Here is a 10,000-nt window from a genome sequence, read left to right on the forward strand (position 1 = left end):
CTGCACATCTCACAACATTTTATTGAAGCTCTCCTTCTGATAATCTTCATTCCCGTAGTTGTAGAAGTAATAAAGCAAAAGAAGAGCAAGCGGCAACAAAGTCGACTCCTTTAACGAAGGGTTCTCCAAAGAGGAACCCTCAGCCTCCACACCCGATCCAAATATCCAAATACACGATCCACATGCAAGACTATCGACCGTTCGGATTTCCAAAGGGGATTTGTTCAGCGACAATGTTGCTCACGGCCATACTACCCTGAAAAAGCCCGATCTCGTCTGATTTTGGAAGCTAAGCAGGGTTGGGCCTGGATAGTACCTGGATGGGAGACCGCTTGGGAATACCAGGTGCTGTCAGGATCTTGTCAAAACCATTTTCGACATTTCATGGATGTTCATCTCCTTTTGACCTCCTAAATCATGAAAGACTTCCCTCCTCTGCACATCTCACAACATTTTATTGAAGCTCTCCTTCTGATAATCTTCATTCCCGTAGTTGTAGAAGTAATAAAGCAAAAGAAGAGCAAGCGGCAACAAAGTCGACTCCTTTAACGAAGGGTTCTCCAAAGAGGACCCCTCACCCTCCACACCCGATCCAAATATCCAAATACACGATCCACATGCAAGACTATGGACAGTTCGGATTTCCAAAGGGGATTTGTTTAGCGACAATGTTGCTCACGGCCATACTACCCTGAAAACGCCCGATCTCGTCTGATCTCGGAAGCTACGCAGGGTTGGGCCTGGTTAGTACCCGGATGGGAGACTGCTTGGGAATACCAGGTGCTGTAAGCATCTTGTCAAAACCATTTTCGACATTTCATGGATGTTCATCTCCTTTTGACCTCCTAAATCATGAAAGACTTCCCTCCTCTGCACATCTCACAACATTTTATTGAAGCTCTCCTTCTGATAATCTTCATTCCCGTAGTTGTAGAAGTAATAAAGCAAAAGAAGAGCAAGCGGCAACAAAGTCGACTCCTTTAACGAAGGGTTCTCCAAAGAGGACCACTCACCCTCCACACCGGATCCAAATATCCAAATACACGATCCACATGCAAGACTATGGACCGTTCGGATTTCCAAAGGGGATTTGTTCAGCGACAATGTTGCTCACAGCCATAATACCCTGAAAACGCCCGATCTCGTCTGATCTCGGAAGCTAAGCAGGGTTGGGCCTGGTTAGTACCTGGATGGGAGACCGCTTGGGAATACCAGGTGCTGTAAGCATCTTGTCAAAACCATTTTCGACATTTCATGGATGTTCATCTCCTTTTGACCTCCTAAATCATGAAAGACTTCCCTCCTCTGCACATCTCACAACATTTTATTGAAGCTCTCCTTCTGATAATATTCATTCCCGTAGTTGTAGAAGTAATAAAGCAAAAGAAGAGCAAGCGGCAACAAAGTCGACTCCTTTAACGAAGGGTTCTCCAAAGAGGACCACTCACCCTCCACACCGGATCCAAATATCCAAATACACGATTCACATGCAAGACTATGGACCGTTCGGATTTCCAAAGGGGATTTGTTCAGCGACAATGTTGCTCACGGCCATACTACCCTGAAAACGCCCGATCTCGTCTGATCTCGGAAGCTAAGCAGGGTTGGGCCTGGTTAGTACCTGGATGGGAGACCGCTTGGGAATACCAGGTGCTGTAAGCATCTTGTCAAAACTATTTTCGACATTTCATGGATGTTCATCTCCTTTTGACCTCCTAAATCATGAAAGACTTCCCTCCTCTGCACATCTCACAACATTTTATTGAAGCTCTCCTTCTGATAATCTTCATTCCCGTAGTTGTAGAAGTAATAAAGCAAAAGAAGAGCAAGCGGCAACAAAGTCGACTCCTTTAACGAAGGGTTCTCCATAGAGGACCCCTCACCCTCCACACCCGATCCAAATATCCAAATACACGATCCACATGCAAGAGATATGGACCGTTCGGATTTCCAAAGGGGATTTGTTCAGCGACAATGTTGCTCACGGCCATACTACCCTGAAAACGCCCGATCTCGTCTGATCTCGGAAGCTAAGCAGGGTTGGGCCTGGTTAGTACCTGGATGGGAGACTGCTTGGGAATACCAGGTGCTGTAAGCATCTTGTCAAAACCATTTTCGACATTTCATGGATGTTCATCTCCTTTTGACCTCCTAAATCATGAAAGACTTCCCTCCTCTGCACATCTCACAACATTTTATTGAAGCTCTCCTTCTGATAATCTTCATTCCCGTAGTTGTAGAAGTAATAAAGCAAAAGAAGAGCAAGCGGCAACAAAGTCGACTCCTTTAACGAAGGGTTCTCCAAAGAGGAACCCTCAGCCTCCACACCCGATCCAAATATCCAAATACACGATCCACATGCAAGACTATCGACCGTTCGGATTTCCAAAGGGGATTTGTTCAGCGACAATGTTGCTCACGGCCATACTACCCTGAAAAAGCCCGATCTCGTCTGATTTTGGAAGCTAAGCAGGGTTGGGCCTGGATAGTACCTGGATGGGAGACCGCTTGGGAATACCAGGTGCTGTCAGGATCTTGTCAAAACCATTTTCGACATTTCATGGATGTTCATCTCCTTTTGACCTCCTAAATCATGAAAGACTTCCCTCCTCTGCACATCTCACAACATTTTATTGAAGCTCTCCTTCTGATAATCTTCATTCCCGTAGTTGTAGAAGTAATAAAGCAAAAGAAGAGCAAGCGGCAACAAAGTCGACTCCTTTAACGAAGGGTTCTCCAAAGAGGACCCCTCACCCTCCACACCCGATCCAAATATCCAAATACACGATCCACATGCAAGACTATGGACAGTTCGGATTTCCAAAGGGGATTTGTTTAGCGACAATGTTGCTCACGGCCATACTACCCTGAAAACGCCCGATCTCGTCTGATCTCGGAAGCTACGCAGGGTTGGGCCTGGTTAGTACCCGGATGGGAGACTGCTTGGGAATACCAGGTGCTGTAAGCATCTTGTCAAAACCATTTTCGACATTTCATGGATGTTCATCTCCTTTTGACCTCCTAAATCATGAAAGACTTCCCTCCTCTGCACATCTCACAACATTTTATTGAAGCTCTCCTTCTGATAATCTTCATTCCCGTAGTTGTAGAAGTAATAAAGCAAAAGAAGAGCAAGCGGCAACAAAGTCGACTCCTTTAACGAAGGGTTCTCCAAAGAGGACCCCTCACCCTCCACACCCGATCCAAATATCCAAATACACGATCCACATGCAAGACTATGGACCGTTCGGATTTCCAAAGGGGATTTGTTCAGCGACAATGTTGCTCACGGCCATACTACCCTGAAAACGCCCGATCTCGTCTGATCTCGGAAGCCAAGAAGGGTTGGGCCTGGTTAGTACCTGGATGGGAGACCGCTTCGGAATACCAGGTGCTGTAAGCATCTTGTCAAAACCATTTTCGACATTTCATGGATGTTCATCTCCTTTTGACCTCCTAAATCATGAAAGACTTCCCTCCTCTGCACATCTCACAACATTTTATTGAAGCTCTCCTTCTGATAATCTTCATTCCCGTAGTTGTAGAAGTAATAAAGCAAAAGAAGAGCAAGCGGCAACAAAGTCGACTCCTTTAACGAAGGGTTCTCCAAAGAGGACCCCTCAAACCTCCACACCCGATCCAAATATCCAAATACACGATCCACATGCAAGACTATGGACCGTTCGGATTTCCAAAGGGGATTTGTTCAGCGACAATGTTGCTCACGGCCATACTACCCTGAAAACGCCCGATCTCGTCTGATCTCGGAAGCTACGCAGGGTTGGGCCTGGTTAGTACCTGGGTGGGAGACTGCTTGGGAATACCAGGTGCTGTAAGCATCTTGTCAAAACCATTTTCGACATTTCATGGATGTTCATCTCCTTTTGACCTCCTAAATCATGAAAGACTTCCCTCCTCTGCACATCTCACAACATTTTATTGAAGATCACCTTCTGATAATCTTCATTCCCGTAGTTGTAGAAGTAATAAAGCAAAAGAAGAGCAAGCGGCAACAAAGTCGACTCCTTTAACGAAGGGTTCTCCAAAGAGGACCCCTCACCCTCCACACCCGATCCAAATATCCAAATACACGATCCACATGCAAGACTATGGACCGTTCGGATTTCCAAAGGGGATTTGCTCAGCGACAATGTTGCTCACGGCCATACTACCCTGAAAACGCCCGATCTCGTCTGATCTCGGAAGCTAAGCAGGGTTGGGCCTGGTTAGTATCTGGATGGGAGACCGCTTGGGAATACCAGGTGCTGTAAGCATCTTGTCAAAACCATTTTCGACATTTCATGGATGTTCATCTCCTTTTGACCTCCTAAATCATGAAAGACTTCCCTCCTCTGCACATCTCACAACATTTTATTGAAGCTCTCCTTCTGATAATCTTCATTCCCGTAGTTGTAGAAGTAATAAAGCAAAAGAAGAGCAAGCGGCAACAAAGTCGACTCCTTTAACGAAGGGTTCTCCATAGAGGACCCCTCACCCTCCACACCCGATCCAAATATCCAAATACACGATCCACATGCAAGAGATATGGACCGTTCGGATTTCCAAAGGGGATTTGTTCAGCGACAATGTTGCTCACGGCCATACTACCCTGAAAACGCCCGATCTCGCCTGATCTCGGAAGCTAAGCAGGGTTGGGCCTGGTTAGTACCTGGATGGGAGACTGCTTGGGAATACCAGGTGCTGTAAGCATCTTGTCAAAACCATTTTCGACATTTCATGGATGTTCATCTCCTTTTGACCTCCTAAATCATGAAAGACTTCCCTCCTCTGCACATCTCACAACATTTTATTGAAGCTCTCCTTCTGATAATCTTCATTCCCGTAGTTGTAGAAGTAATAAAGCAAAAGAAGAGCAAGCGGCAACAAAGTCGACTCCTTTAACGAAGGGTTCTCCAAAGAGGACCCCTCAGCCTCCACACCCGATCCAAATATCCAAATACACGATCCACATGCAAGACTATCGACCGTTCGGATTTCCAAAGGGGATTTGTTCAGCGACAATGTTGCTCACGGCCATACTACCCTGAAAAAGCCCGATCTCGTCTGATTTTGGAAGCTAAGCAGGGTTGGGCCTGGATAGTACCTGGATGGGAGACCGCTTGGGAATACCAGGTGCTGTCAGCATCTTGTCAAAACCATTTTCGACATTTCATGGATGTTCATCTCCTTTTGACCTCCTAAATCATGAAAGACTTCCCTCCTCTGCACATCTCACAACATTTTATTGAAGCTCTCCTTCTGATAATCTTCATTCCCGTAGTTGTAGAAGTAATAAAGCAAAAGAAGAGCAAGCGGCAACAAAGTCGACTCCTTTAACGAAGGGTTCTCCATAGAGGACCCCTCACCCTCCACACCCGATCCAAATATCCAAATACACGATCCACATGCAAGAGATATGGACTGTTCGGATTTCCAAAGGGGATTTGTTCAGCAACAATGTTGCTCACGGCCATACTACCCTGAAAACGCCCGATCTCGTCTGATCTCGGAAGCTAAGCAGGGTTGGGCCTGGTTAGTACCTGGATGGGAGACTGCTTGGGAATACCAGGTGCTGTAAGCATCTTGTCAAAACCATTTTCGACATTTCATGGATGTTCATCTCCTTTTGACCTCCTAAATCATGAAAGACTTCCCTCCTCTGCACATCTCACAACATTTTATTGAAGCTCTCCTTCTGATAATCTTCATTCCCGTAGTTGTAGAAGTAATAAAGCAAAAGAAGAGCAAGCGGCAACAAAGTCGACTCCTTTAACGAAGGGTTCTCCAAAGAGGACCCCTCACCCGCCACACCCGATCCAAATATCCAAATATACGATCCACATGCAAGACTATGGACCGTTCGGATTTCCAAAGGGGATTTGTTCAGGGACAATGTTGCTCACGGCCGTACTACCCTGAAAACGCCCGATCCCGTCTGATCTCGGAAGCTAAGCAGGGTTGGGCCTGGTTAGTACCTGGATGGGAGACCACTTGGGAATACCAGGTGCTGTAAGCATCTTGTCAAAACCATTTTCGACATTTCATGGATGTTCATCTCCTTTTGACCTCCTAAATCATGAAAGACTTCCCTCCTCTGCACATCTCATAACATTTTATTGAAGCTCTCCTTCTGTTAATCTTCATTCCCGTAGTTGTAGAAGTAATAAAGCAAAAGAATAGCAAGCGGCAACAAAGTCGACTCCTTTAACGAAGGGTTCTCCAAAGAGGACCACTCACCCTCCACACCGGATCCAAATATCCAAATACACGATCCACATGCAAGACTATGGACCGTTCGGATTTCCAAAGGGGATTTGTTCAGCGACAATGTTGCTCACAGCCATAATACCCTGAAAACGCCCGATCTCGTCTGATCTCGGAAGCTAAGCAGGGTTGGGCCTGGTTAGTACCTGGATGGGAGACCGCTTGGGAATACCAGGTGCTGTAAGCATCTTGTCAAAACCATTTTCGACATTTCATGGATGTTCATCTCCTTTTGACCTCCTAAATCATGAAAGACTTCCCTCCTCTGCACATCTCACAACATTTTATTGAAGCTCTCCTTCTGATAATATTCATTCCCGTAGTTGTAGAAGTAATAAAGCAAAAGAAGAGCAAGCGGCAACAAAGTCGACTCCTTTAACGAAGGGTTCTCCAAAGAGGACCACTCACCCTCCACACCGGATCCAAATATCCAAATACACGATTCACATGCAAGACTATGGACCGTTCGGATTTCCAAAGGGAATTTGTTCAGCGACAATGTTGCTCACAGCCATACTACCCTGAAAACGCCCGATCTCGTCTGATCTCGGAAGCTAAGCAGGGTTGGGCCTGGTTAGTACCTGGATGGGAGACCGCTTGGGAATACCAGGTGCTGTAAGCATCTTGTCAAAACCATTTTCGACATTTCATGGATGTTCATCTCCTTTTGACCTCCTAAATCATGAAAGACGTCCCTCCTCTGCACATCTCACAACATTTTATTGAAGCTCTCCTTCTGATAATCTTCATTCCCGTAGTTGTAGAAGTAATAAAGCAAAAGAAGAGCAAGGGGCAACAAAGTCGACTCCTTTAACGAAGGGTTCTCCAAAGAGGACCACTCACCCTCCACACCGGATCCAAATATCCAAATACACGATCCACATGCAAGACTATGGACCGTTCGGATTTCCAAAGGGGATTTGTTCAGCAACAATGTTGCTCACGGCCATACTACCCTGAAAACGCCTGATCTCGTCTGATCTCGGAAGCTAAGCAGTGTTGGGCCTGGTTAGTACCTGGATGGGAGACCGCTTGGGAATACCAGGTGCTGTAAGCATCTTGTCAAAACCATTTTCGACATTTCATGGATGTTCATCTCCTTTTGACCTCCTAAATCATGAAAGACTTCCCTCCTCTGCACATCTCACAACATTTTATTGAAGCTCTCCTTCTGATAATCTTCATTCCCGTAGTTGTAGAAGTAATAAAGCAAAAGAAGAACAAGCGGCAACAAAGTCGACTCCTTTAACGAAGGGTTCTCCAAAGAGGACCCCTCACCCTCCACACCCGATCCAAATATCCAAATACACGATCCACATGCAAGACTATGGACCGTTCGGATTTCCAAAGTGGATTTGTTCAGCGACAATGTTGCTCACGGCCATACTACCCTGAAAACGCCCGATCTCGTCTGATCTCGGAAGCCAAGAAGGGTTGGGCCTGGTTAGTACCTGGGTGGGAGACTGCTTGGGAATACCAGGTGCTGTAAGCATCTTGTCAAAACCATTTTCGACATTTCATGGATGTTCATCTCCTTTTGACCTCCTAAATCATGAAAGACTTCCCTCCTCTGCACATCTCACAACATTTTATTGAAGATCACCTTCTGATAATCTTCATTCCCGTAGTTGAAGAAGTAATAAAGCAAAAGAAGAGCAAGCGGCAACAAAGTCGACTCCTTTAACGAAGGGTTCTCCAAAGAGGACCCCTCACCCTCCACACCGGATCCAAATATCCAAATACACGATCCACATGCAAGACTATGGACCGTTCGGATTTCCAAAGGGGATTTGTTCAGCGACAATGTTGCTCACGGCCATACTACCATGAAAACGCCCGATCTCGTCTGATCTCGGAAGCTAAGCAGGGTTGGGCCTGGTTAGTACCTGGATGGGAGACCGCTTGGGAATACCAGGTGCTGTAAGCATCTTGTCAAAACTATTTTCGACATTTCATGGATGTTCATCTCCTTTTGACCTCCTAAATCATGAAAGACTTCCCTCCTCTGCACATCTCACAACATTTTATTGAAGCTCTCCTTCTGATAATCTTCATTCCCGTAGTTGTAGAAGTAATAAAGCAAAAGAAGAGCAAGCGGCAACAAAGTCGACTCCTTTAACGAAGGGTTCTCCATAGAGGACCCCTCACCCTCCACACCCGATCCAAATATCCAAATACACGATCCACATGCAAGAGATATGGACCGTTCGGATTTCCAAAGGGGATTTGTTCAGCGACAATGTTGCTCACGGCCATACTACACTGAAAACGCCCGATCTCGTCTGATCTCGGAAGCTAAGCAGGGTTGGGCCTGGTTAGTACCTGGATGGGAGACTGCTTGGGAATACCAGGTGCTGTAAGCATCTTGTCAAAACCATTTTCGACATTTCATGGATGTTCATCTCCTTTTGACCTCCTAAATCATGAAAGACTTCCCTCCTCTGCACATCTCACAACATTTTATTGAAGCTCTCCTTCTGATAATCTTCATTCCCGTAGTTGTAGAAGTAATAAAGCAAAAGAAGAGCAAGCGGCAACAAAGTCGACTCCTTTAACGAAGGGTTCTCCAAAGAGGAACCCTCAGCCTCCACACCCGATCCAAATATCCAAATACACGATCCACATGCAAGACTATCGACCGTTCGGATTTCCAAAGGGGATTTGTTCAGCGACAATGTTGCTCACGGCCATACTACCCTGAAAAAGCCCGATCTCGTCTGATTTTGGAAGCTAAGCAGGGTTGGGCCTGGATAGTACCTGGATGGGAGACCGCTTGGGAATACCAGGTGCTGTCAGGATCTTGTCAAAACCATTTTCGACATTTCATGGATGTTCATCTCCTTTTGACCTCCTAAATCATGAAAGACTTCCCTCCTCTGCACATCTCACAACATTTTATTGAAGCTCTCCTTCTGATAATCTTCATTCCCGTAGTTGTAGAAGTAATAAAGCAAAAGAAGAGCAAGCGGCAACAAAGTCGACTCCTTTAACGAAGGGTTCTCCAAAGAGGACCCCTCACCCTCCACACCCGATCCAAATATCCAAATACACGATCCACATGCAAGACTATGGACAGTTCGGATTTCCAAAGGGGATTTGTTTAGCGACAATGTTGCTCACGGCCATACTACCCTGAAAACGCCCGATCTCGTCTGATCTCGGAAGCTACGCAGGGTTGGGCCTGGTTAGTACCCGGATGGGAGACCGCTTGGGAATACCAGGTGCTGTAAGCATCTTGTCAAAACCATTTTCGACATTTCATGGATGTTCATCTCCTTTTGACCTCCTAAATCATGAAAGACTTCCCTCCTCTGCACATCTCACAACATTTTATTGAAGCTCTCCTTCTGATAATCTTCATTCCCGTAGTTGTAGAAGTAATAAAGCAAAAGAAGAGCAAGCGGCAACAAAGTCGACTCCTTTAACGAAGGGTTCTCCAAAGAGGACCCCTCAGCCTCCACACCCGATCCAAATATCCAAATACACGATCCACATGCAAGACTATCGACCGTTCGGATTTCCAAAGGGGATTTGTTTAGCGACAATGTTGCTCACGGCCATACTACCCTGAAAACGCCCGATCTCGTCTGATCTCGGAAGCTACGCAGGGTTGGGCCTGGTTAGTACCCGGATGGGAGACCGCTTGGGAATACCAGGTGCTGTAAGCATCTTGTCAAAACCATTTTCGACATTTCATGGATGTTCATCTCCTTTTGACCTCCTAAATCATGAAAGA

General features: G+C 46.0%; 20 non-coding genes and 3 pseudogenes across 20 annotated transcripts; all 23 read left to right on the plus strand.

Annotated features, from left to right (window-relative positions):
• The first annotated feature begins 238 nt into the window (after nt 1-238).
• LOC144069748 (5S ribosomal RNA) lies at nt 239-357 on the plus strand (annotated as a pseudogene).
• Nucleotides 358-673: 316 nt separating this feature from the next.
• LOC144069511 (5S ribosomal RNA) lies at nt 674-792 on the plus strand. The gene has a single exon (XR_013298569.1). It is a non-coding gene; the product is annotated as a 5S ribosomal RNA (ribosomal RNA).
• A 316-nt stretch (nt 793-1,108) lies between these two features.
• Nucleotides 1,109-1,227, plus strand: LOC144070227 (5S ribosomal RNA). Its single transcript, XR_013299164.1, has one exon. It is a non-coding gene; the product is annotated as a 5S ribosomal RNA (ribosomal RNA).
• Nucleotides 1,228-1,543: 316 nt separating this feature from the next.
• On the plus strand, nt 1,544-1,662 carry LOC144069858 (5S ribosomal RNA). The gene has a single exon (XR_013298809.1). It is a non-coding gene; the product is annotated as a 5S ribosomal RNA (ribosomal RNA).
• Nucleotides 1,663-1,979: 317 nt separating this feature from the next.
• LOC144070021 (5S ribosomal RNA) lies at nt 1,980-2,098 on the plus strand. The gene has a single exon (XR_013298967.1). It is a non-coding gene; the product is annotated as a 5S ribosomal RNA (ribosomal RNA).
• Nucleotides 2,099-2,414: 316 nt separating this feature from the next.
• LOC144069749 (5S ribosomal RNA) lies at nt 2,415-2,533 on the plus strand (annotated as a pseudogene).
• Nucleotides 2,534-2,849: 316 nt separating this feature from the next.
• On the plus strand, nt 2,850-2,968 carry LOC144069512 (5S ribosomal RNA). Its single transcript, XR_013298570.1, has one exon. It is a non-coding gene; the product is annotated as a 5S ribosomal RNA (ribosomal RNA).
• A 316-nt stretch (nt 2,969-3,284) lies between these two features.
• LOC144069554 (5S ribosomal RNA) lies at nt 3,285-3,403 on the plus strand. Its single transcript, XR_013298609.1, has one exon. It is a non-coding gene; the product is annotated as a 5S ribosomal RNA (ribosomal RNA).
• A 317-nt stretch (nt 3,404-3,720) lies between these two features.
• LOC144069480 (5S ribosomal RNA) lies at nt 3,721-3,839 on the plus strand. The gene has a single exon (XR_013298540.1). It is a non-coding gene; the product is annotated as a 5S ribosomal RNA (ribosomal RNA).
• Nucleotides 3,840-4,155: 316 nt separating this feature from the next.
• Nucleotides 4,156-4,274, plus strand: LOC144070050 (5S ribosomal RNA). Its single transcript, XR_013298995.1, has one exon. It is a non-coding gene; the product is annotated as a 5S ribosomal RNA (ribosomal RNA).
• Nucleotides 4,275-4,591: 317 nt separating this feature from the next.
• LOC144070274 (5S ribosomal RNA) lies at nt 4,592-4,710 on the plus strand. Its single transcript, XR_013299209.1, has one exon. It is a non-coding gene; the product is annotated as a 5S ribosomal RNA (ribosomal RNA).
• A 316-nt stretch (nt 4,711-5,026) lies between these two features.
• LOC144069664 (5S ribosomal RNA) lies at nt 5,027-5,145 on the plus strand. The gene has a single exon (XR_013298712.1). It is a non-coding gene; the product is annotated as a 5S ribosomal RNA (ribosomal RNA).
• A 317-nt stretch (nt 5,146-5,462) lies between these two features.
• On the plus strand, nt 5,463-5,581 carry LOC144070022 (5S ribosomal RNA). Its single transcript, XR_013298968.1, has one exon. It is a non-coding gene; the product is annotated as a 5S ribosomal RNA (ribosomal RNA).
• Nucleotides 5,582-5,897: 316 nt separating this feature from the next.
• LOC144069904 (5S ribosomal RNA) lies at nt 5,898-6,016 on the plus strand. The gene has a single exon (XR_013298854.1). It is a non-coding gene; the product is annotated as a 5S ribosomal RNA (ribosomal RNA).
• A 316-nt stretch (nt 6,017-6,332) lies between these two features.
• On the plus strand, nt 6,333-6,451 carry LOC144070228 (5S ribosomal RNA). Its single transcript, XR_013299165.1, has one exon. It is a non-coding gene; the product is annotated as a 5S ribosomal RNA (ribosomal RNA).
• A 316-nt stretch (nt 6,452-6,767) lies between these two features.
• On the plus strand, nt 6,768-6,886 carry LOC144069888 (5S ribosomal RNA). The gene has a single exon (XR_013298839.1). It is a non-coding gene; the product is annotated as a 5S ribosomal RNA (ribosomal RNA).
• Nucleotides 6,887-7,202: 316 nt separating this feature from the next.
• On the plus strand, nt 7,203-7,321 carry LOC144070272 (5S ribosomal RNA). Its single transcript, XR_013299207.1, has one exon. It is a non-coding gene; the product is annotated as a 5S ribosomal RNA (ribosomal RNA).
• A 316-nt stretch (nt 7,322-7,637) lies between these two features.
• On the plus strand, nt 7,638-7,756 carry LOC144069577 (5S ribosomal RNA). The gene has a single exon (XR_013298631.1). It is a non-coding gene; the product is annotated as a 5S ribosomal RNA (ribosomal RNA).
• A 316-nt stretch (nt 7,757-8,072) lies between these two features.
• Nucleotides 8,073-8,191, plus strand: LOC144070070 (5S ribosomal RNA). Its single transcript, XR_013299015.1, has one exon. It is a non-coding gene; the product is annotated as a 5S ribosomal RNA (ribosomal RNA).
• Nucleotides 8,192-8,508: 317 nt separating this feature from the next.
• On the plus strand, nt 8,509-8,627 carry LOC144069411 (5S ribosomal RNA). The gene has a single exon (XR_013298470.1). It is a non-coding gene; the product is annotated as a 5S ribosomal RNA (ribosomal RNA).
• Nucleotides 8,628-8,943: 316 nt separating this feature from the next.
• On the plus strand, nt 8,944-9,062 carry LOC144069751 (5S ribosomal RNA; annotated as a pseudogene).
• Nucleotides 9,063-9,378: 316 nt separating this feature from the next.
• Nucleotides 9,379-9,497, plus strand: LOC144070233 (5S ribosomal RNA). The gene has a single exon (XR_013299170.1). It is a non-coding gene; the product is annotated as a 5S ribosomal RNA (ribosomal RNA).
• A 316-nt stretch (nt 9,498-9,813) lies between these two features.
• LOC144070234 (5S ribosomal RNA) lies at nt 9,814-9,932 on the plus strand. The gene has a single exon (XR_013299171.1). It is a non-coding gene; the product is annotated as a 5S ribosomal RNA (ribosomal RNA).
• The last annotated feature ends 68 nt before the right edge of the window (nt 9,933-10,000 follow it).

The sequence above is a fragment of the Stigmatopora argus genome, chromosome 24, assembly GCF_051989625.1.
Source record: "Stigmatopora argus isolate UIUO_Sarg chromosome 24, RoL_Sarg_1.0, whole genome shotgun sequence".
In the NCBI taxonomy this organism is placed as follows: Eukaryota; Metazoa; Chordata; class Actinopteri; order Syngnathiformes; family Syngnathidae; genus Stigmatopora; species Stigmatopora argus.